The following is a 6,000-nucleotide window of genomic DNA, read 5'->3' on the forward strand; positions in this document are numbered from 1 at the left end:
GTGTCTGTTTGTGTATGTATGTATGTATGTATGTATGTATGTAGATGAGTGTATGTATGAGTGTATGTATGCTTGTATAATTACATGTGTGTATGAGTTTGTGTGTGTGTGTATGTATGTGTGTGTGTGTTTTTGTGTATTTTGATGTGTTTATAAGTGTGTGTCTGTTTGTGTATGTATGTATGTATGTAGATGAGTGTATGTATGAGTGTATGTATGCTTGTATAATTACATGTGTATATGAGTTTGTGTGTGTGTGTATGTATGTGTGTGTGTGTTTTTGTGTATTTTGATGTGTTTATAAGTGTGTGTCTGTTTGTGTATGTATGTATGTATGTAGATGAGTGTATGTATGAATGTATGTATGCTTGTATAATTACATGTGTATATGAGTATGTGTGTGTTTTTGTGTATTTTGATGTGTTTATAAGTGTGTGTCTGTTTGTGTATGTATGTATGTAGATGAGTGTATGTATGCTTGTATAATTACATGTGTATATGAGTTTGTGTGTGTGTGTATGTATGTGTGTGTGTGTTTTTGTGTATTTTGATGTGTTTATAAGTGTGTGTCTGTTTGTGTATGTATGTATGTATGTAGATGAGTGTATGTATGAGTGTATGTATGCTTGTATAATTACATGTGTGTATGAGTTTGTGTGTGTGTGTGTGTGGATTTCCCCAATGAGTTGTTCCTGTTCCACCCAACCCACGAAATAATCATGTCCCTCTGTATCTTGTGGCCCTGCCCCCTATAGCCTCTCTTTGTCATTGTTAGTGCCATGAATTTTTAAAGTGCCATTGTGTGTGCGTGTATGTGTGTATGTATGTATGTATGTATGTATGTAGATGAGCGTATGTATGAGTGTATGTATGCTTGTATAATTACATGTGTATATGAGTTTGTGTGTGTGTATGTATGTGTGTGTGTGTGTTTTTGTGTATTTTGATGTGTTTATAAGTGTGTGTCTGTTTGTGTATGTATGTATGTAGATGAGTGTATGTATGAGTGTATGTATGCTTGTATAATTACATGTGTATATGAGTTTGTGTGTGTGTGCATGTGTGTGTGTGTGTGTTTTTGTGTATTTTGATGTGTTTATAAGTGTGTGTCTGTTTGTGTATGTATGTATGTATGTATGTATGTAGATGAGTGTATGTATGAGTGTATGTATGCTTGTATAATTACATGTGTGCATGAGTTTGTGTGTGTGTGTGTGTGTGGATTTCCCCAATGAGTTGTTCCTGTTCCACCCAACCCATGAAATAATCATGTCCCTCTGTATCTTGTGGCCCTGCCCCCTATAGCCTCTCTTTGTCATTGTTAGTGCCATGAATTTTTAAAGTGCCATTGTGTGTGCGTGTATGTGTGTATGTATGTACGTATGTACGTATGTATGTATGTATGTAGATGAGCGTATGTATGAGTGTATGTATGCTTGTATAATTACATGTGTATATGAGTTTGTGTGTGTGTGTATGCATGTGTGTGTGTGTGTTTTTGTGTATTTTGATGTGTTTATAAGTGTGTGTCTGTTTGTGTATGTATGTAGATGAGTGTATGTATTAGTGTATGTATGCTTGTATAATTACATGTGTGTATGAGTTTGTGTGTGTGTGTGTGGATTTCCCCAATGAGTTGTTCCTGTTCCACCCAACCCATGAAATAATCATGTCCCTCTGTATCTTGTGGCCCTGCCCCCTATAGCCTCTCTTTGTCATTGTTAGTGCCATGAATTTTTAAAGTGCCATTGTGTGTTTGTTCCTGTTCCACCCAACCCAGTGTGAGTGTGTTTATATGTGTGTGTGTGTCAGTGGCATTTGAAGGGTCTCACAGAGACAACTACACAAATAAAAGTATCACCTACCATTTTTGTTCACTTCATTAAAAAGATTAAAATTTTACTAATTACAAATATATTGTCTTGCATTTTATTTCATGTATATGAGTGTGTGTTTGCTTGGTTATGTGTGTGTGTGTGTGTCTGTATTATATTTCTATTTGGTAGTGTCATTGTTTAGGTGTAAAAAAGTTTTTGGGGGTTTTACATATATGTGTATCGAAAAGAAATATCTATATGACTGTGTAGATGTATGTCTGAATAAAAAATCAACACAAACAATGATGATTTATTTATTTGTAAACATCACAAACAAGTGCATATATGCATATCTCTCTATGTATCAATTTAAATTTTTTTTTAATAAAATACACAAATAATAACAATCACAATAAATAAAGAACATTGTCCAATATTACTATACATCTAAATGTATACAATAACCAAAAAAATAACGTGCAACTTTTCATAAATAAAAACCAAAAATAGTGCTATACCATGTGATACATCAATACAAATAAATAAACATCTACATAGAAATAGGATAACTTTCATTAGCTACTCATAGAACATTTCATACGCCGGGCCATCATTGTCTGCATAGTGGAATCCGGTGTACATATGATCAGGTGCAGGGTATGCAGAACGTATAGTGTGTACTACACAAGCCGGTATTGGGCGTCTATTTTTAGGACCCAGAAAACCGTGTACCACCATAGTAAACGCACAATATGCAATGCGACGGTAGTCTCTGGAAAGTTAAATAGATAAGTGTTAAAAATATTTCAAAGAAGAATAACATTTGTTATATATAATTTAACATGTATTTATACATAGAAATGATATCAAGTACACGTTACCTCTCAATTAAATCTTCCACATTCTTCAAGTGCAGCAGTTTGTAACCGTAGCTGTACAAATGTAAGTATTGTAGGTTTCTACGATTGTGAAGATAATTATTTACGTAATCTCCGTCGCAAACACACTCATGTATGCCTTCACGCAGGGGGGAAATTTGATCAATTTCACGGCAGCATATTGATTCTGTATTCGTTGGCATGATAATGCACCGATGACATGTACACCAATCCAGTTTTCCAGCTCTGTTTGATGATTCATCGTCATCACATGTGTTTTCGCTACCGCTAATTTCAATTATAATTGGATCCCACATGTTGCATCTGCCCGGTGGAAAGGGCAATGGCCTGTTTTGCCTTTGTTCATCTAACTGTTTTCTCTAGTAAATAAAAGAGAAATATGTTACTAAGCTCCATCATTATGTCCAAGTTCTTTCCAATTCAAAGGAAAATACATGTATGCTACAAAAACTCACCATCATTTCTACCTGCTTCTTCAATTTTTTATCCACCATCTTCTGTCTACGAGGGGCCATTTTTCAATGTATTCTACTTAAAAAAAAGGATCTATTATGATTTCATGTTTTTTGAAAGACAAAACCATGTTTGTGGTTGCGTTGATGACAATTTATATGGCCAATATTATTAAAAGATGCAAACAATGTACTGTGTATTAGCACACCAAACGAGTAACGATATACGTCAATGAAAAAAAACTTTGATTCACATTTAGGTGAGATTGAAATTTTCAATATTGAAATTATCACTATGATAAATTCAATATGATCAATATGCGAATAGTGTATTGAGTAATTAATTACGGCCGGCAGTGTTATACGCAAGATCGAAATTAAACAGCAAACAACAACAAGCGAAGTGAAAGCAATAAAAGTCTCATTTATTTTATTATTATTAAACATATTGAAATACATGATGCAGCCTAAATAGTACAAAAAAAATAGAGAACAATAAAAGGTCATTCAACATTTTCTAACAACCAAAAAATTAACATTTTGCAAACTAAATACATAATACATCTATCGGTGCCTGCAAAGTGTAATGATTCTGTACAGTACATTCAATTTTTAGAAAAATCAAAAGCAATTCGACAAGGATTCATTCTTGATCGATGACCATCAACTAGTGAAGAAGTCGAAGGTCTTTCCAATTTTGCTATGTTATTTGGCATAGTTGTATTACGTGAATGCCATTCATGTTTTATTTCTCCAGTAATTAGCTTGAGAATGACATCCACCATTTCAAAGACATGTTCATGGCACATGTTTTCAAATATAACTTTCATCTGCCATTTTTTTTTCATTTTTGAAAAAAAAGGTTTGTGCCGCAGTTCTCCCTTTGGTCCACTTCTTCGTGTTTGCCTTCGAATCACTGCTTGTACTCTTTGTACATTAGCATTATGTGCAAGTATGGCCAATTTGGTTCGTGCGTCCATGGCATCCATTTTGAAGTGGACTCTTTTGGGTCTGTATTTTAAGGCCATACTATGGAACACTTCAAGTATTCCTGTATGACAAAATTCCTTCAAGTGAAATAAGTCTTTTAGGAGGGTTTTGTCCAGTACGAAGTCAGAAAACTGCATCATTGTCTCGGAATTATTTTTTAGCCAAGGATAAGTCTTTGATTTCTCTTCTGTGATTGCATCATGTTGACAGGCAGAAATAAGAACACCATTGTCCCATGAGTGTTGGTTAGTAATATGAAACAATATGGATTTCCATAGTTCTGTCAACAGTTCAACATCACCTTTGCAAAAAGCACTGGAGTACCACAGATGGTTTATGATTGAGTTAGTCCAGTGATTCAGTGTTTTGTTACACTTTACATTTGATAGAGCCACAAGTTTCTTACGCAAGCTCTTTGCATAATGCCATAAATCAAACTGATGTGTTATAAGTGAGTATTCTTCTCTTAATATTTTACGAATTGAAACATTTCGATCGGTTGCAACATACATCACTTGCAAACCATCTTTAATAACTTTATCCAAAGTTCTTTGAAATGCCATCCCTTCCATAGCCACAGAGGATGTTGTCTCTGAAACCTGTACAGTTGTAAAATCAACTATTCTTTTAGTGGTGTCCTCCATCAAAGTGTAAGTGCAATATTTAGCACTGAATCCAGGACTGTCACATTGACCGTCACCTATCAGACATATTGGTACATCCTTAAAAGCTGTTATCATCCGATTTCTGTCAACTTGATAGATGTAGTCTATAGCCGGAAAGAGTAATGTTCTTTGGTATTTGTAAAAAGTACTGGCATTAATGAAGGGGACACCCAATAGCTTACAGAAATCCTTTATTTTATTGTAGTTATTACCAGTGAATAGAATTGCAGCACTCGCTATTGCATTTCCAACTGGTACACGACCAATCATTGGCTGACTCTGCCACAGTTTTGTACGGTGTCCACTAAGACATTCGCCATAAACCATGAGTTGGCAACCGAGAATTTTTTTTTTTTTTTAAAACAAGCTTTATTAGTGAACATTCATCAATCTTTAACATAAGTGCAATACAATCACTTTGCAGAGTAACAATTTACATAATGGCATATATGTTTTACATTTGGATCCCAATGACAGAGGACCAGCCAGAGCTAACATTGTAATGTTTAACCACATAATACTTGTTGATTTCTAAGTGCATTGTACCGCATCTATAAAGACGTCTACACAATAATTTTAAGAACATTCGTGAACATTCATCAATCTTTTATATAAGTGCAATATAATAACCTAGCAGAATAACAGTTCACGTAGTGTCATGTATATTTTACGTTTAGATCCTGATGGCAAAAGACCAGTCAGAGCTAACATTGTAGTGTTTAACCATATAATATTCGCAAAGTTCTATGTGGATTGTACCGCAGATAGCAAAATGCCTACACAATAATTTTAAAAATGGATTTCACAAGCAGATAACTGGTATGTTCACAGGCGTTGCTCTTTAGTGCATCACGTTAGGAAGAGATGGAAAAGAGAAGAAAGAAAAGCTAGAGGATATACCATAAGAGGTTATAGAGAAAGGAGGGGGAAGGAGGGGGAGAAGGAAAAAAAAAAAAAAAAAAAAAAACCCAGATAGGTGTACCTATCGACTCACCTCCAGACAAAATCATCAGTTAGAATCAATAATTTATATCTCTTTGCCCTCCCATAAGAGTACCATATATTCATGTGTTTCGGTTTTGCCTGACATTACATAGTGGTATCTTTCCAAGTTCAGCAGATCTCCGACCCCAGCCCTCCATTCACCCAAAGTCGGCACCTGTTGAGTTTTCCAATG

Source organism: Bombina bombina, chromosome 2, assembly GCF_027579735.1.
Source record: "Bombina bombina isolate aBomBom1 chromosome 2, aBomBom1.pri, whole genome shotgun sequence".
NCBI lineage: Eukaryota > Metazoa > Chordata > Amphibia > Anura > Bombinatoridae > Bombina > Bombina bombina.